Source organism: Mobula hypostoma, chromosome 4, assembly GCF_963921235.1.
Source record: "Mobula hypostoma chromosome 4, sMobHyp1.1, whole genome shotgun sequence".
NCBI classification, from domain to species: Eukaryota; Metazoa; Chordata; class Chondrichthyes; order Myliobatiformes; family Myliobatidae; genus Mobula; species Mobula hypostoma.
In genome coordinates this window covers 167,716,886-167,737,003 of record NC_086100.1, presented here as the reverse complement: position 1 = coordinate 167,737,003, position 20,118 = coordinate 167,716,886, and the positions used below count along the sequence as shown (strand labels likewise).

Here is a 20,118-nt window from a genome sequence, read left to right as displayed (position 1 = left end):
TGTGTGTGTGTGTTAGTGTTAGTGTTTGTGTGTGTGTGTGTGTGTGTTAGTGTTAGTGTTTGTGTGTGTGTGTGTGTGTGTGTGTGTGTGTGTGTGTGTGTGTGTGTGTTAGTGTTAGCGTTAGAAACCACAAGGGGGCGCCTTCTCCGCGGTCTGCAGCCGCTGTACATCTCTGGCTGAAATTCGCGTATCTTAACAAAACTACAATCAGCCACAAGAACAGCGAAAGCAAACCCTGCTTCTGGACAGTGATCACAAACAATTTCGTTTACTTGAACTTTTGGAAAAGTCAGATTGAGTGCTTTAATTTAAACGTGCTGTTTATTAACTAAAAATACTTTTACTGTGTGTATATATATAAAAAACTGAAACGTAGAAGGAAATTACAGTAAAGGAAGAGAAACTCTCGGGGCAGGAAAATAAATATCCGAACTGGAAACCAGAGCTTTTTTTGGCTCCTTAATACGTCGCAGTTGACGATGTGCATTATTCCATTATTTTACCAATTGTGATTTCCTCTACTTTAGCAGCTTCAGCTTCAGCAGGTGGGTCCAGATCGGAGGCATTTACCAGACAAAGCGTTACCACGGAGCAAGTGCTGAGGATGTGAAGTTAGTTTGCGAGGATCGGATTTCAAAACAATGTAACGCCCAGGGCGAAAGTTCCTTCGAAAGAGGTGGGCACTTTGACCCTTTATGAGATCTTGCCTCCTACTTTGTACAGTGACGTGTTAGCGCTTTAAATATGGAAATAAAATTGCCCGGCGAGTATCTTGACTAGAGAGAGGCTCTCGCAAACACAGCCAGTCTCTGACTCGCAGGTTGTGTTACCTTACCCCGGCGTGGTCGCAGCCGAGAGAGAGAGAGAGGAAATCCCCCGGCTGTGTGTTTCATGGTGCCTGTGCTGAGGCAGGGACAGTGAGAAGGCTCTCAAACCCCCTCTCTCCGGATATTACTGCAAAGTGGAACTCGAGCACATAGCTTCGAGGTAGGGAGAGCTCGGGCTCCGTTTGGTGTCTTTGTGTGGGGAATTAAACCAGCCAGTGTGGGAATTGTGTGAGCTTGTTTGTATACGTGCGTATATGACACTGTGTGTGTGCACAAGAGTGTGAATGTGTGCGTATGATAAGGTGGGAGTGTAATTTCGTTGGAGAGTGTGTGGACTTGTGAGTGTGTATGTATGTGGATGTAAGTGTGTATTCCGCTGTGGCCACGGCGAGTGTCGGGCACAGTGCACACGACTGTACTGTATTGTAGGTTTGGGTGTACGGTACCGTGTGTCCGGGCGAAGACACAATTCACCCAGAATGCGCCGTTCCGCTCGCCGCCGCCGCCGGGACAAAGGAATCTCCAGAGCTGCTCCGGCCGTTCGTCTGGGAGAGCTGCGAGACTCAGTCTGGGGTCCAAAGCCGGCGCAGGTCAGAAGTTTGCCTCTTCTGGTGGCCGTGTCTGGTTTGAAGACGGAGCCGGTTCCGTGAGGCACGGGACAGCGTCCGGGGACGCCACGTGCTTTCGGAGAGTATTGGTCAGAAAGAGTGTGTGGGTGCCCGTCCCTTGGGCTGAGGGAGTGCTAACTGCCTTCTCCAGGTGGGATTCAACTCTGCATCAGTTGCCCTCTCGCCTACCGAGGGGAAGGGAAAGGCGGAGTATTGTCCGGTCGGTCTGGAGCACTCTGACCGAGACAATATCCCTGTACCCCCATTACCTCAGCTGGTTGTTTTGGTCGCCAGCATCGGCTCGTAGCCGTGAGGGGTGGCCGGGAATGGATGCTTTCTTTGCAACGGCGGAGGCTGAGGGGATGATACTTGTGGAAGTTTGTGAGGTTATGTGAGGCTTTGATAGGACAGAGAATAGGGTGGAAATGTCAAAAACCAGAGGACGTGCATTTAGGGCGAAAACTGGAACGCTTAAAGGAGATGTGGAAGTCGTTATTCTAATAGAGTGTGGCGGGGGCCTAGAATAGGCTCCCGGGGCTGGTGGTAGAGTCAGATACCATAGTGGCCTTTAAGAGGCTGTTAGAATATGTGAGGAATGGAGGGACAGGTAAATACATGGAGAGAAGATGTGTAGAGGGTTATGGGCCAAACACAGGCAGATGGGACTAACTTGCAGAGTTTGGATGGCACCGACAAGTTGGGCTGAAGGGCCTGTTTTCATGACTATGTCAATCATATGCGATTTAGTTTAATTTGGCATAATGTTCAGCAGAGCTGAAGGGCTTGTCCCTGTGCGGTGTGGTTTTTGTGTTCCCCGTTTTCTGGCTTTGTCACGTAGAGGCCAAGTTGCCTGCCTTGTCCAATTCTTCCAGCAGGGCTGCTGGGATGGGGGGGGGCGGGGGAGGAAATCAGCTGGTGCCTCTTGGTATGGGACACCCTTCACTTTCCCAATGTCAGATCCAAACCCAGCACACTCCTCTGTCTGGCAGTGTGAGAAAGGAATTCACCGTGGACAACGGCTTATTGACCTTACTTAACCTAGGGGACTAAACCGCAGATAGCGGAAATCTGAAATAGAAATCAGAAACAGCCTGCTGGTCAGTCGGGTGCCATCTCTCATGCTGTCCTTGCTGAAGTAACTTACAGTGCGGCTGGGTTCACACAGTCCTATCCGTGCATGGCAACCTCCACAAAGAGCAGTGTGATTCTAGCCTGGGTTTCAGCATTGTCGGATGAGCACTGGTTCCACTCCAAGGGAACGGACACAGCATCTTTTGATTGAATCATAGGGCTCCCAAGTTGCCTAACCGAGCCAGTCCCACTTGCCTGTGTTTGGCACCGTCCTATTCCTGTACTTGTCTAAATATGGATCAGAGATCTTTGGCCTCTACCTCTTCCACTGGCAGCAATTTCCACCACCCCCGTGACAAAGCTGCCCCTTGGGTCCCTTTGCAAATCTTTCCGCTCTCACTTCAAACCTTTGCCCTTTTGTTGTGGATTTGTTCACCCAGGAGGGCAAGACTGTGAGTGTTCTCTGGCCATCGTGACTATGATGGTGATGCCTGGTGCTCTGACACTCCGCGTTCCCTCCGTCCTGCACTGGGAGATTGGCTCGGATTGTGAGCACCATTGTATAACCAGTGAGGCGTGCTATGTTGGCACCAGAGGCAGGCCAACACTTGCAGGATGCCCCCAGTGCGTCCTTCGACTCTTGATCTTTGATGCAAATGACACATTTCACTGTATGTATGTGACAAACAACCTTTAACCAGAAGCCCTCAAGTTGCCCTGATCCATGTGAGAAAGCCCTGGTAACTCCTTCCCATTGTGGTGCTGCCTCGCCTCCGTGGGATTGTGCCTGGAGGCTGGGAATGGGCTGCTGTTAGTGATCTGGTAGGTCGCCGAGAAACTGGTTCACAGGCTCGTCGTTCCTACTGGGGCATAGGCTACCAACAGCAGCTGGCCAGAGTCCTCTCTCCTGGGTCAGTCTTCCAAGTGGTCCCCAGGTGTAATGCATCTTGAAAGATCCTTCGTCTCCCAGGGATGAGGTCTTTGGAGCTTCTGCCGGCATTGTTGTAGCTTTGGGTCATTATGGGATGGGGTTGCTAGCCCTGTGCCCACCCCTCTCCTTTCGCAGCTGGGGTTAGGACCGTCCATGGTGGTGTTACAAGTGTTTATGTCCAGGCCAAATTCATTAATAGCAGGTTTTATTTTAATTGTTCTCGTCGCCCAGTGTAATCTGCCATGGCTGGCTTTGTCCTGTGGCAGTTACTGAAAGCTATCCCATCACCAGTGCAGGAACTGTCGTGGATAATGGGATGCACAGAGTGAACCTTAATCAAGATCCACAGGAAAGAAACTTGCAATGGTTAAAGCAAAGCTTTGCCTGCACTCTGCTGACTGCCAAAGATTCCACCGTCACTACGTAAAAGAAGAGCAGGTAGTTTTCCCCAGAGTCCCAGCTGAAATCGGTCCCTCATCAGCATTCCTGAAAACTTGGTCGTTTGTTGTCCACAAATCACTTGCAAGGCTTCCTACCATCCCATTGCGACTACTCTTAGGAAGGTACTTCATTGGCTGTAGAGTGTATTGGGGCATCTTGTGTTGTGAAAACTGGTGCAGGAGTGCAGAGCATTGTTTACAGATAACCTCTCTCCTCTTTTAATGTGATTCAATAACCCCCTTCTCGCATAGTCAACAAAGCAGATCCCTCCTTTCTACTGCAGCTAATGGTGGTCCCTGTGCTGAAAAACCCTGTTGACTCCCTACTCCCGCTCTCCCTAAGTTCTGAGTCACAGCTTCAGTTGTGGGGTCACTGTTAGAGTGACTCTGGCTGTTTATCCATGGTTAACGTTAAGGGATAATATTGGGCCAGCTCCCAAATGTGGGAGCCCCCGCAGTCCTTTAGTCGTTGTTGATAGTTATCCCTCTGGATGTGAAAAGCACAGCATCAGGACGCAGTTATGCTGCTGTTTGTGGGATCTTGCTGTGTGTCAATTAGCTACCCTGTCTCTGCATAGGGCTGTACCGAGCCCCCGACAGGTGCTAAAGTCATGTGGCTCAGGCAGAGTGGCTGCACAGGAGAGATGACAGCCAACACTCCTCTCCTCACTCCTGGTCTTCCTCCCACCCCCTCCTTTCCCCATAATCCGTCATTCCCTGCACGTGTCCTGATTGATAAGGTATTGAGATTTCCTTTAGTTCAGCAATTTCATTTATGCTTTATTAATTTGTGAGCTTTTTGTTTGCAATTGGTGTTTCAAGTAACTTAAGTTGAGCTGAGGTGTTACTGGCCGGTGAGGGAATACAGTGTTCGGTCTCACGTCGACCGGATACCTTCACCCCCAGGCGGGGGACTCGGTGCACTTTGGTTGTGAACGGAGACTCGGCCACTGAGTACTGAGAGAGGCCACACCACGAGAAGGCGGATTTGTGTCAGTGGCTCAATCGAGCTTCAAGAATGTGCTTTATGTAAATGTCCAGTAGAGAGACGGAGCCTTCCAATCAACAGAGGAGTTCGGGAGGAGGGGGCACGCTGTGTGTGAGAGAGAGAGAGAGTAGTAGATCGAGAGTTACAGAGATGAAGAGAGCAGAGAGACTAAGAGAAAGACAGGGAAACAGAAAGAGAGACAGAAACAGAAAGATAAAGAGAAACAGGACAAGGGATACAGAAAAGCAGAGAAAGGGAAACGGAGAAATGGAGAGGGAGAGTAGCACAGAGAGAGAGAGAACAGCATGAGAGAGACTGAGACAATTAGAGCCAGAGAGAGAGAGAGAGCAAAGTAAAAGGGGGGTGAAACACTGAGAGAGACAAACAGCAGCAGAGAGATGCACAAGAAAGAGGGAAAGGTCAAATGTGAGACAGGGAAATGGGAAGAAACTGGGAAAAGTAACAGTCATGGTTCTGCTAACAGAGTGAAGTGAGGCGAAGTGGGCTTGGGTGTAGAGTAACAAAGGTCAGATGGGCTGAATGACCCGAGGAGCAGTGAGAAAACAGAACAGAGAAGGAGAGGATAGTGTCTTCCTCTGTATCTGTACGCGTGCCTGTGTTTCTGTTTGTAGGGAGAAGGTGGGGTCACTGAGGTGGGAGGGATGTGTTGATTGATAGAGGGGAGGGCAGGTTGGGTCTTAGCTGATCTCTGTATGAACTCTTCGTAGATGCTGACCAGGTGTTGATCATATGGTCTCCAGCCTCTGCTTTGCTGCAGAGTGTGTGCACTAGGGTCAGTGTTATGAGAGTGTTACCCTAGGGCTAATCTCAGTGTGTGACTTTGGGCCATTCACTGTCCTCTACATGGGAGGGGGGAGAATACCAGAATATTTTGTGTTTGGGACGATTAAAGTGCAGGTACATCTGGTCCCATGTTTGCTGAGAGGGTCTGATAGAGAGAGGAGAAGCTGCAGGATGTGGAGTGAGTGGGAGTGGGATGGAGGAGGGCAGCAGGGGTAGGGGGAAGGGGGGAAGGGTGCTGAACTGGAAAGGATGAAGAATGGGGTGGCCTACCCCTGCGAGGGTCGCTTGGATAGGGTTCACCAGGAGCTGGAAAGGTATGCGGGGGACTGAGTAGGGGACTGATTAAAGGGCTCATTCAGGTCCAACACTGCCCAGTGGGCTGAATGGCCCGAGGTAGGTGTGACCCTGGGGGCAGGGGGACTGGTGATGAGGCATAGGGGGGGAGGGTGGGCACATTGTTGTTTACCAGGGCCAAATGCTTGACAGCTCTCGTTGGGATCAACTGTTTGAAATTAGCACTGACCGCCAGACGCACCTCCTGCGTGTTTGATTAAGTTCTCTTTCGTCTTCAGGCCAGCAATGTCTGAGCTGATAACACCATCTAAGCTTGCATAAATAGCATAACTATTAATACCTTTGTTGATCTAACAATCATGCCCAGCTGGGAGTGTCATTTGCCATTATTTCATATCTAGCAATAGAATAACCTGGCAAATGCCTGCACTTTAAGTTTAATGATCTTGCACCTCCCACAGTTCCATGTTAGTGATAAAGCTTCATTTACCAACCTCGCAAGGTTAACTTCCAGGGTCAAGCAGAAACGAACAGGAACTTCGGGGTTATTAGAATCATAGTGCAATACGGCACAGAAACAGGGCCTGTGGCCCAACTTGTCCGTGCCAACCACAGTTCCCACCGAGCTGGCCCCATTGTCTTTGTGTGACCCATATCTCCCTGAGCCCCTCCTGGCCATGTAATTATCTAAATGTCTTTTGAATATTGTTATTGTATCTCCCTGAACCACTTTCGCTGGCAGGCTGTTCCATATGTACACCACCCTCTATGTGAAGAAGGTAACCTTCAGGCCCATCTTGAATGGGCCAGAGAGAATGCAATTCTAGATTTAGTGTTGTGCAATGAACCGGATTTGATCAGGGACCTTGAGGTAAGGGAGCCATTAGGAGGTAGTGACCGTAATATGATGTTTTAATCTACAGTTTGAGAGGGAGAAGGGAAACTTGGATGTGTCAGTATTACAGTTGAACAAAGGGAACTATGGTGCTATGAGGGAGGAGCTGACCAAAGTTCAATGGAACAATACCCTAGCAGGGATGACAGTGGAACAGCAATGGCAGGTAATGTGGAAGATGCAGGATCAGTTCATTCCAAAGAGGAAGAAAGATCCTAAGGGGAGGCCGTGGCTGACAAGGGAAGTAATGGACAGTATAAAAATAAAAGAGAAGTATAACATAGCAAAGACGAGTGGGAAGCCGGATGATTGGGAAACTTTTAAAGAGCAACAGAAGGTAACTAAAAAGGCAAAATGAGGTACGAAGGTAAACTAGCCAAGAATATAAAGGACGATAGTAAAAGCTTCTTTAAGTATGTGAAAAGGAAAAAAATAGTTAAGACCAAAATTGGGCCCTTGAAGACAGAAGCAGGTGAATTTATTATGGGGAACAAGGAAATGGCAGACAAGTTGAACAGGTACTTTGGATCTGTCTTCACTAGGGAAAATATAAACAATCTCCCAGATATACTAGTGGCCAAAGGACCTAGGGTAATGGATGAACTGAAGGAAATTTATATTAGGCAGGAAATGGTGTTGGACAGACTGTTGGGTCTGAAGGCTGATAAGTCCCCAGGTGGCTTTAGAAATCGTGGCCGCATTGGTAATCATTTTCCAATGTTCTATAGATTCAAGATCAGTTCCTGTGGATTGGAGGGTGGCTAATGTTGTCCCTCTCTTCAAGAAGGGAGGAAGAGAGAAAACAGGGAATTATAGACCGGTTAGCCTGACGTCAGTGGTGGGAAAGATGCTGGAGTCAATAATAAAAGATGAAATTATGACACATCTGGATAGCAGTAACGGGATCGGTCCGAGTCAGCATGGATTTACGAAGGGAAAATCGTGCTTGACTAATCTTCTGGAATTTTTTGAGGATGTAACTACGAAAATGGACAAGGGAGAGCCAGTGGATGTAGTGTACCTGGACTTTCAGAAAGCCTTTGATAAAGTCCCACATAGGAGATTAGTGGGCAAAATTAGGGCACATGGTATTGGGGGCAGAGTACTGACATGGATTGAAAATTGGCTGGCTGACAGAAAACAAAGAGTAGCAATTAACAGGTTCCTTTCGGAGTGGCAGGCGGTGACCAGTGGGGTACCGCAGGGTTCGGTGCTGGGACTGCAGCTGTTTACAATGTTAATGATTTAGATGAGGGAATTAAAAGTAACATTAGCAAATTTGCCAATGACACAATGCTGGGTGGCAGTGTGAAATGTGAGGAGGATGTTATGAGAATGCAGGGTGACTTGGACAGGCTGGGTGAGTGGGCAGATGCATGGCAGATGCAGTTTAATGTGGATAAATGTGAGGTTATCCACTTTGGTGTAAGCACAGGAAGGCAGATTATAATCTAAATAGAGTCAAGTTAAGAAAAGGGAGAGTACAATGAGATCTAGGTGTTCTTGTACATCAGTCACTGAAAGCAAGCATGCAAGTACAGCAGGCTGTGAAGAAAGCTAATGGCATGCTGGCCTTCATAACTAGGGGAATTGAGTACAAGAGCAAAGAGGTCCTTCTGCAGCTGTACAGGGCCCTGGTGAGACCACACCTGGAGTACTGTGTGCAGTTTTGGTTTCCAAATTTGAGGAAGGACATTTTTGCTATTGAGGGAGTGCAGCGTAGGTTCACAAGGTTAATTCCCGGGATGGCGGGACTGTCATATGTCGAAAGATTGGAGCGACTGGGCTTGTATACTCTGGAACTTAGAAGGCTGAGAGGGGATCTTATTGAAACATATAAGATTATTAAGGGATTGGACATGTTGGAGGCAGGAAGTATGTTCCTGCTGATGGGTGAGTCCAGAACCAGAGGCCACAGTTTAAGAATAAGGGGTAGGCCATTTAGAACGGAGTTGAGGAAAAACTTTTTCACCCAGAGAGTGGTGGATATATGGAATGCTCTGCCCCAGAAGGCTGTGAAGGCCAAGTCTCTGGATGCTTTCAAGAAAGAGATGGATAGAGCTCTTAAAGACAGCGGAATCAAAGGTTATGGGGATAAGACAGGAACTGGATGCTGATTGTGGATGATCAGCCATGATCACAGTGAATGGCGGTGCTGGCTCAGAGGGCTGAATGGCCTACTCCTGCACCTATTGTCTATTGAATCTCTCTCTCACTTGAAACCTTAGCCCTCTAGTTTTTAGTTCTCCTTCCCCATGAAAACAACTATCTGCATTCACCCTGTCTAAGCCCCTTGTGATTTTATACACATGCATCAGGCTAGCGCCTCCCCCCGCAACCCAGTCCCCTACATTCCCAAAAATAAAGTCCTGGACTGCCCGACCTTCCTCTATAACCCAGGCTCTTGAGTCATGAGAACATTATTGTAAATTTTCTTTGTACTCTTTCCTGCTTAAGGATGTCCTTCCTTTAACAGGGTACTGTACACAATACTCAGCGAGCAGTCTCACCAGTGTTTTATACAACTGCAACATAATATCCCAACCCCTCCTGTACTCAGTGCCCTAATTGATGATCGTCAATGTGCGAGAACCCTTCTTCACCACCCCGTCAACCTGAGATGTCACTCTCAAGGAACTGTGTATTTGTACTCCTAGATCTTGCTGTTCTACAATACTCAGGATCTGGCCTTTCACTATGAAAAGTCCTACCCTGGTTTGACTTTCCAAAAAGCAATACTTATCTGAGTTGAAAGCCATCAACATTACCCTGTAACTATTGATAAGCAGCTTCTTTATCATTATATGATGCCACCTATTTCAGTGTCATCTGCAAACCTCATCAATTACCTTGGTTACCTCTTCAAAAAAACTCTTAACAGATTTAGAACATAGAACATAGAATAGTACAGCACAGTACAGGCCCTTCGGCCCACAATGTTGTGCCGACCCTCAAACCCTGCCTCCCATATAAGCCCCCACCTTAGATTCCTCCAGACACCTGTCTAGTAGTCTCTTAAACTTCACTAGTGTATCTGCCTCCACCACGGACTCAGGCAGTGCATTCCACGCACCAACCACTCTCTGAGTAAAAAACCTTCCTCTAATATCCCCCTTGAACTTCCCATCCCTTACCTTAAAGCCATGTCCTCTTGTATTGAGCAGTGGTGCCCTGGGGAAGAGGCACTGGCTATCCACTCTATCTATTCCTCTTATTATCTTGTACACCTCTATCATGTCTCCTCTCATCCTCCTTCTCTCCAAAGAGTAAAGCCCTAGCTCCCTTAATCTCTGATCATAATGCATACTCTCTAAACCAGGCAGCATCCTGGTAAATCTCCTCTGTACCCTTTCCAATGCTTCCACATCCTTTGTGAGACGTAATTTCCTATGCTGTCTAGTTGATCCCCGTCTATCCAAATGCTAGAGCGTGTCCCTCAGAATCCCCTCCAGTAACTTATTCATCACTGAAGTCAGGATCAGTAGGCTGTGGTTCCCTGTCTTCTCTTTGCTTCCTTTCCTAAATAACAGTACAACATTGGCCACTCTCCGGTCTTCCAGAACTTCACTTGTGAATTGAAATGAATTTACTTACATCTTGCATCTATCCCACAGCGTGAGGGAGTACAAATGTTTGCATTATGACTCTGTCGCAACGTACAAACATGTGAACTTATAAATCTAATGGCTTGTAGAAAGAAGCTGCCCCGGAGCCTGTAGGTCCTGGTTTTAATTCTGTGGTACCGTTTGCCAGACGGAAACAACTGAAACAGTTTATGGTTGGGGTGACTGGTTTCCGTGATGATCTGCCAGGCCTCCTTTATGCACCTGCTGCTGTAAGTGTCCTTAATGGAGGAAAGTTCACATTCACTGATGCGCTGGGCTGTTTGTATCACTCTCTACAGTGCCCAGTGATCAAGGTTGGTGCAGTTCCTGTACCAGGTGGTGATACAGCCAGTCAGGATGCTCTCAGTGGTGGCCCTGTAGAAGGTATTGAGGATTTGGGGACTCATACCGGATTTCATCAGTCACCTGAGGTGGAAGAGATGCTGTTGTGCTTTTTTTTTTTGGCCACACAGCTGGTGTATAAAGAGCCTGTGGGTAAAAATGATGCAAGTATCTGTGCAAGGGCCTCGGCAATTATTTCCCTGGCATCCCACACAGAGTGAGACCCTGGGGATTTATCTACTTTAACGTACTTCTGGCTACCAATACCTCCTCTTTGCTTATCACTCATTTGCCTCAACCTCTCGGCTTCTGTGACATTCTCCACAGTAAAAACTGGTGGGAAGTTTCAATTAAAAATTGCACTCATCTCCTGTTGCTCTGCACACTCTCACACACAGCCATGCTGATGCTTAAGGAGTCCTATTCTCTCCATAACCTCACATTTACTGTTAATATACATGTAGAATATCTTGGGATTTTCCTTAACTTGCCTGCCATATGCATCTCGTGACTTCTCTTTGCCCTGTGTCCAATCAGAGCCTTTCTGTTTCCATCCTGTCATTGTTAGCCCTTTAGTAGCTGATTACTTGTTAATAGTTCATACAATTTGGATATGAATTGCTCATCGTTGTGCTAATGGTCTTGTGCAGCAGGTTGGGAAACAGGCATAGAAGTATAAGGATGACAAAATCATAAATTAGTAGGGTTTACTGATTAGGTGGGTCAAAGGGCACCCAACAATTTTAACCTTTTTACCTTTTTTTGTTAATATGTGTGATGTGTGTTAATATTAAGAGATGAGAGCTTTTTCTCTGTTAACCATATTAAAGAGGTAAATAAGAGAGATTTATAATCATTATTTTATGAAGATGTTAGAAGTATTTTCTTTGTACAAAGGTTTCCCTTTTCAACTTTCATTCTGTAGCGGTAATATAAATGATTGCATCTTATTCTGTTATCTTTGCCATTTGATGTGATTACACCATCATTACTTTATTGATAAATGCTGGAGGTAGAGGTTCAGATGGTATCTGTAGACGGAGAAACAAAATTAGTGTGTTAGGTCAAAGATCTGTTCCAGGACTTTATAATGTGGGTTGTTATCATATCCAGAGTTTACAACAGAGATCGTTTTTCAGAGTTAGTGTTCATGCATGAAAGAATATTATTATGAATTTAATAATCAGATTGTGTGTTGGATTAAAGGATGTATGAAGATAAACTTGGGATGTTTTATGTTTTATTTAAAACAAAACATCCTTTAAATATGATAGCTTTATTTCCCATTCAATGCATTTCCCTTAAGTTACTTGGGACACCTTATTATCCAACATGTTGGTCATGGAAAAATGGCTCTTTATTAGGTCGGAACTGATTCAATGAGAAGTTTTGGTTGTGGTGGATCCTGGGTACTGTGATGTCAGGTGGTCAATGATGGGAAGGGGAGGAAGAGGAACTGCAAGTTGGTATTGGATAGGTTACAAAACGTCATGTCCACACTCGCTGTCTGCTAGTTCTATCTTACTGAAGCTGTTCTGAGTCATTGAAAATTCTCCTTCCTATCTATTGATCTAATTCCGTCTTGGAGACCGTAGTGGAACCCTTCTCCATCACATCTCCACCCACTGCACAAGAACATTTCTCTTCATATCAAAAATCAGGTTTATTGTCATTGATTTGTATGATGTGAAATTTGTTGTTTTGTGGTAGCAGTACACTACAAAAACATTAAGTTCCTATAACTTACAAAAATAAGTAAGTAGAAAAAAAGACAGTGGTAACTTTAGTAGATTAATGAATCATTCAGAAATCTAATGGCAGAGGGGTGAAAGCTGTTTCTGATTGTTGAGTGTGTGTCTTCAGGATCCTGTGCTGCCTCCTTGATGGTAGTAACGAGGAGAAATACGTCTTGGACGGTGAGGGCCCTTGTGATGGGTGTCACTTCCTCGAGGCACCATTTCTTGAAGATTTCCTCAATGACGGGGAATGTTGTGCCCATGATGGAGTGATTAATTCTCTTTGATCTCCAGTCCTTAACCCTTTTCTTCCTGCCCTCTTTCCCTTTTTTCCCCTCTTTCTTTATCTGTATTATCAACCATCAGCTGTTATCCTCCAATTCCATCTCTCCACCTCCAGCAGTTGGTTGTCTGTTCACCAACTATCTCCTCACTTGGTTCCACTTATCACCTTCCTGCCTCTGACTCGAATTCAATTGAATTGGCTTTATTTCTTTCATCCTTCACGTACATGAGGAGTAAAAATCTTTACATTGCGTCTCCGTCTAAATGTGCAATCGTTAAAGATTAAAGTCTGTCACGAGCCTTGTGGCCCATCAGGCCGGTGCTTATGCTGGTTTCTGTGGCGTGAAGCGAATGAGAGTACGAGACTCCCCCCCCCCCCCCCGGATAGAACGCCAATCTATCGTGAGGTTAACCCCCAGCATTTTTGCCGGTACCCGTTCTCAGCTGGGTAGACTGGAGCATTGTGTGGTTAAGTGCCTTGCTCAAGGACACACGCTGCCTTGGCTGAGGCTCGAACCCACGACCTTCAGTTCGCTAGTCCAACGCCCTAACCACTTGGCCACGTGTCACATGTGCAATCAGTAATTTATAATAATTTATAATTGACTCCTTATACTGGGCATCTCCTCTCTACAGTCTTTAGTCCTGATGCAGGGGTCTTGATCCGAAGCATTGACCATCCCCTGTCTCTACAGATCCACCAGTTTGTAACTTGGACAATCTCTGGCCTCTCAACCAATGGGAAGGGCCTCCAAATATACCAGACTCTTCACCATTTAAGTATACGTCTATTAAATTTCCCTCAACCTTTCTATCCTTGTAGCTATAGTCCCTCAACCCATGAACCATTCTCATGAGCCTTATCTGGACTCTCTCTGATGCCCTCACTTCCTTCTCATATCAAGGTGACCAGAAATGAGTAATACTCTAGTTGAGGAAGGCCCACTGTTTTGTAAATGTTTAATCTGACATGGTGTGCTGATGTTATGTACTCTTCCTCTGCTGATAAAGCCCAGAGCCACATGTGTTCATTTACCTTCCAGCCTACCCTGTCACTTTCAATGTTTCGTGCACACTTACCCCTTCATTTGCTCCCCATTTTGAATAGTATCTGTTGTTGCATTTTGCTGCTTCTTATTTGGATCGTGATCCATTAAGTAACGTTTCTCCGCAGTGAACTCCACCAGGCTGTTCATATCCATTTTGCTGCAGTCTAGGACTCTCCTCTTTGCACTGTGAAGTTTGATGCCATTGGCAAGTTTAGACATTTTGATATCACCACCAAGCTTGGGTCAATCACACAGATCAATAAAAAAACACAGAATTTAAAGATTGGTTTTATTTGTCACATTTACATTGAAATGCATCGTGCGTCAAGTCAGCGAGAAGATGGTGCTGGACAGCCACTCAAGCATCACCACATTTCCGGTGCCAACAGAGCATTCCCACAACTCACTAATCCTAACCTACCAATGTAGGAGGAAACCGTAGCACCCGGAGGAAACCCACATGATCATGGGGAGAACATTAAAATTCCTTACAGACATCAGTGGGAATTGAACCTGGGTCTTGCTGGCACTGTAAAGCATTATGCTGACCACAATGATATCATGCTATTCACACAAAATGCTGAAGGAACTCAGAAATTCAGGCAGCATATATGGAAAAGAGTTCCTCCAGCATTTTTTTTGTGTGTTGCTTTGGATTTCCATCATCTTCAGATTCTCTCTTGCTTATCATGCTAGTCACCTTCCTCCAGTCTGAAATGCAACCATCTCATCTTTTAACTTTGGCTCCATGTCCTCGGTGTCCACTGCAGCTTTGCACTAGTTCCATCCTGCCCAGGCCCTTCTCTGAGGCCTGTGTGGGTCTAATTCCCTCCTGAGCTCCGCAATGGAGTCTGCCTCCACCCACAGCCCTTTCTTTGCCAGCATGCACAACTTTACAGGTAGCTCTGTTATGTGGCACCCTGTCAATAGACAATGGACAGTAGGTGCAGGAGTAGACCATTCAGCCCTTCAAGCCAGCACTGCCATTCACTGTGATCATGGCTGATCATCCACAATCAGTACCCTTTTCCTGCCTTCTCCCCATATCCCTTCACTCCGCTATCTTTAAGAGCTCTATCTAACTCTTTCTTGAAAGCATCCAGAGAATTGGCCTCCACTGCCTTCTGAGGCAGAGCATTCCACAGAACCACAACCCTCTGTGTGAAAAAGTTTTTCCTCAACTCTGTTCTAAATTGTCTACCCCTTATTCTTAAACTGTGGCCTCTGGTTCTGGACTCCCCCAACATCAGGAACATGTTTCCTGCCTCTAGCGTGTCCAATCCCCTAATAATCTTATATGTTTCAATCAGATCCCCTCTCATCCTTCAGAGCCCATCCATTACAATACCTTCGTAAATGTTTTCCCGCATCTCATCAAACTTGAATAAATGCAAATCTAAATAGAAAATGCTGGAAGTACTCAGCAGGTCAGGTCACAATGGTGTCTGTAATTTGTCAGCACTTCTTCCAATCTAATGAACTGCAACAGTTCATAATGTGGTCTCTACATTAGAGAAATGAAACCAGATGCTGACACCCACATTCAGTTCTTTTCCCAGTCCCTGACATTTCAATTGCTACTCTGACCTATCGATCTGTGACATCCTGCAGTGTTACAGAGAGGCCTAATGCAAGCTTGAGGGACTGCACCTTGCCTCCTACCTGGACAGGTCACAGCCTACTAGATTCAGTACTGAATTCGCCAACTTCAGTTGTCTTGCTTTCTATCAGTATGAGTCGTCCACCTGTGATATTGGCTCAGAATATTGTTTGTTTCTCTGGGAGTAGAAGACAGACCAGCCTGACATGCTGGGCACAACCTCATGCTCTGCATTTCACAATTCCAACATTTTTGTGTACTCTGATGTCTTCATTCCCTGATGGCTCCCATTGATGAGATAGCCTGTTCACAGTTTATCCCCATTGTCACCTGGGCTTTTCCCTCTCAGAGACATCCCCTCTACCACCCTCCCTGCGGCTTAACAAGCTTATATTGTCTCCTTTCCAATTATGTCAAAGGGTCTTCAATCTGAAATATTAGCTCTGTTTCTCCTCCCAAGGCTGTGGCCTGTCCTACTTTGTATCTCCAGCATTTTCTGTGTTTATCTTGGACTTCAGCATCTGCAGTTTTTTTAAAATTTTGGATAAACACAATTTGCCCCAAATAGGTTGACTCTGTCTTCCTTTCATCAATCCATTTTCCTCCAAGTGATTATTAATCCTGACCAGGATTAATGTTATGAACGTCTTCTCACACTGTGGTTAAACTAGCTAGCCTGTAGTTGATGAGTTTCTGTTTGAACATTCGTGCAATGTCCATCACTCTACAACCTTCCAGCACCATCTCCTGTAGTATTACCAGCACTCCGCCCATGATTTCCTCCCGTGTTTCCCCCCTGAGTCCTAGGATACATCCCATCTGATCTGGTGACTTAACTAGTTTCACTGCATCCAATGTTTCTTCAACCTCCATGCTACAATATTGAACATATCCAATGCCTCAATGATCTCCTTGTTCACCATTACTTTGGAAGCACCTTCTTTCTTGGTGAAGACAGATGCAAAGCTCTCATTAATTTTGTTAACAGTGCTATCAGCATCCATGGGCCAGCACCCAGTTTAGTTCTCAATAGGTCCTACTCCACCATGACTATTTATGTATCCATAGAACACTTGTGAGTTTCCACCTATTTATCCTTTCTTGGCCTACCTGATTTTAATTTTCATTTCTCTCTAATTCTTTAGCAATCTTGTTTTTTTTGTTGGCATTCACAAACCCCACACTTGTGACACACAGCTTTGGCTTCCTCTGTATCCTCACCTGCATGTTTTTGTTATTGAGGAAGCTTTCTTTACTCAAAGACAGCCCACCATTCTGCTACAGATTTTCCTGTCAACTTCTGTCTCTAGTTCACTCAATTCTCATTCCATTGAAGTTATCTCCTTCCAATTAATTACTTTTATTTTAGGTTGGTCCTTGTCATTTTCTATTGCTAACCTAAACCTTATGTTATGATCACTGTCACCCAAGTGCACCCCTACCAAAATCCACTCATCCCACTTCATTCCCCAGAACCAAATCGAGCAATGCCTCCCTCCTCAAACTGGAAGCATGCTACTCCAGGAAATTTTCCTGGACACAGTTCTGAAACCCCCTGTCTTACCACTATGCTCCATTATAATTACCCTATAGTTTTTCACATATCTCTTTAATATGTCAGTATATTTTCTCCTCTATCAATCTCCCAGTCAGTGACCTGTATGATGCACCCAACTGTGTAACGTTCCTTCTACTGTTTCTTAGGCCTAACCAACTAGATTCAGTCATTTGATCTCTGTGCCATCTTCTCTCGACCACTGTAATATCCTCCTCCTTTCTTTCCTTTCCTCGCCTTCCTGAGCACTTTACACCCAGTAGTACTTAATGCCCTATCCTGCCATTATTTAGCCAAGTTTCTGTTATCGCCACCACGTCATATGGTACACCGTGTGCCAACAATTACAAGAATATGAACAACCAGAGCTAGCAAACCTAGGCACAGGAAATCTGCTGTTTTTTTGGGTTCCTGTGCTGATTGCTGCCCTCAGTGCAACATGACTCATTATTTTTATAAATTAACCATTGATGTTAATCTTGAGAAGGGTGAATGTTGTGGCACAACTTGTGTCAAATTTGACCCTTTAGAAGTCAGTCAACACAACAGTATTCATAAGAAAACTACAAAGAAGACAAAAAAAGTCTGGAGACACCAAGAGTCTGCAGGTGCTGGAATCTGGAGCAGTAAGCAATCTGCTGGAGGAACTCAGCAGGTCTGCAAACTTGGGGTATATATATCAAAAAAGTTATGGGGCCCCAAATTTCAGAGTGTTACCAAGGCCAACCAAAATGGGATGAAGAGAGTCCAGACAGATTGAGGGATGGGCATGATCTGGGGTGCCGATCTTAAATGGTTGGAGTTTGTCTGTTACGAAGATATCTTTTGAACATTTGGGTTCTCACCTTGAGCTCGTTATTTTGTGTTTGAACATCTGGGTGGGCTGTGATGAACTGTGTGATTGATTCAAATTTAATTTTTAAATCTTTGCATCAACTAGCATTTGGTGAAGAGTTTGCTTAAGACCACACTGCACCTTGAGGGAAGATCAGGGGACTAGCTGGGAAGATTTTTCAAAGTTGGCCTGAATGTTCTCACGTGCACGGCATGATTTCATATGAAAGTTGAAGCTGAAATGCCATGCTAACATTGACATGTTCTGCCCAACTTGCACAGCAAAAGATAGTAGGAGCAGGTGTAGGTTACTCGGTTCCTCGAGCTGCTTTATCGTTCAGTATGATCTCGGCCATATTCCACTTCTGTGCCAATTCTCCATAGGTCTTGTAAAAATTTCTCCAGCCCCTCATTCAACCCCATATCCACAAAACTCTAGGGTACAGAATTCTAGCGACTCTCCAACCTCTGTGTGAAGAAATTGGTAAATATATTTATATTGTTACATGTATGTATAAAGGCAGCAGTGAAAAACATGACTTTGCATCGAATCCATGCAGATCATTTCTTGCGGCAGTGTACTGAGGGAGTACATGGGATATCAGAAATAAAGATGCAGAATAAAGTGTTACAGTTAAAGTGAAAGTGCAGTATAGGTGGACAATAAGGTACAAGGTCAGAATGATGCAGATTGTGAGGTCAGGAGTCTATTTTATTGTACTATGGGATCATTCAGTAGCCTTATAATGGTAGGGTAGGAGCTGTCTTTAAGTCTGGTGGTACATACTTTAAAGCTTTTGAATCATATGCTCAATATACCTTAGTTTTAAAGGGTCTTCCCCTTGTAGCTATGTCTCTGTGTTTGAGGATTTGCCACTGATGGAAATACCTTTACTTCCCCCCTTAGGACTTTATATCTTTCAACAAAATCACCCTGGTTCTTCCAAACTCCAAGGAATACAGATCCAACAACTTCAAAGATAGTAAAATGTGTTGTCAAAATGCATATATGTTACCATATACTACCTTGAGATTCATTTTTTAGCTGTTTGAGATAGGACACCCTCATCTCAGGAATTAATCTTGTAAATCTCTGGACTGCCGCTGTGTTACTAAAGTTGTTCTTGAGCAAGTGGACTGAAATTGTGTGGAGCAGGTGGAGCTGCTGATGGTGGTTTATTGTCACATGTACTGAGGTAGAGTGAAAAGCTTTGTTCAGCGAGGCAGAAGTGCTTCAGGGTAGTACAAAGGGAAAAACAACTAGAAAATGCAGAATGGAGTGTTAGTTACAGAGACAGTGAAGTGCAGGTAGATAATGAGGTGTAAGGGCAACAACAAGATTGAGAAATTAAGAGCAAGTCTCCAGGGGGTCTGAAAATTGCCAGACCTGTAAACAGATTTACAAGTCTGGTAATTCTTAAAGTCAAATAATTTAGATTTAAAAGTAGACCAGTTACAATAGATATAAACTACCACTTTCAGGGGCACGAGGGCATGCAGCATTGGCAAAAGTCAACTCGAGACTAGAAATGTTGGACTTGGACCAACAGTGACAACTCTGGAGGATTTCAGCAGGTCAGAGAGCATCTTTGGCTAAGAATAGACCATTGATGTTTTTGGTCAAAAACCTTCATCTGCACTCCAATTGACTGATGTGTAATGGCAGTCAACCTAAATATTGCCTGTCCATTTCTCTCCTTGGATGCTGCCTGACCTGCTGAGTTCCTCTGCTGCCTTTTTTTGTTGCTTGGAAAGGATTCTTGCTATCTGGCTGACAAATCCTATACAGAATGCTATGACCTGTTCCTTCAGTGAATGCAGCTGATTAGATTAGTGAAATAGACAAGTGAAATATGGAAGACTGAAGGAAGGAGAACGCGGGGAAACACTCTGCACATTGGCTGGCATCTACAGTGGCATGCAAAAGTTTGGGCACCCCGGTTAAAATTTCTGTTACTGTGAATAGCTAAGTGAGTAAAAGATGAACTGATTTCCAAAAGGCATAACGTTAAAGATGACACGTCTTTAATATGTTAAGCAAGAAAATTTTTATTTCCATCTTTTACAGTTTCAAAATAACAAAAAAGGAAAAGGGCCCGAAGCAAAAGTTTGGGCACCCTGCATGGCAGTACATAGTAACACCCCCTTTGGCAAGTATCACAGCTTGTAAACGCTTTCTGTAGCCAGCTAAGAGTCTTTCAATTCTTGTTTGGGGGATTTTTGCCCATTCTTCCTTGCAAAAAGCTTCTAGTTC

The 20,118-nt window shown here is 45.1% G+C and overlaps 1 protein-coding gene across 4 annotated transcripts in view; it reads left to right on the top strand.

Annotated features, from left to right (window-relative positions):
- Positions 1 to 740: 740 nt before the first annotated feature.
- Positions 741 to 20,118, top strand: part of LOC134345754 (electrogenic sodium bicarbonate cotransporter 1-like) — a 220,563-nt gene continuing 201,185 nt past the window's right edge. For 3 of the 4 annotated variants that reach the window (XM_063046921.1, XM_063046923.1, XM_063046922.1), the window contains exon 1: positions 742 to 987. The gene's annotated coding sequence lies outside the window, so the exon portion shown is untranslated. Of the gene's footprint in view, positions 988 to 20,118 lie in introns of all 4 variants that reach the window. The other variant, XM_063046920.1, reaches the window with a different exon arrangement.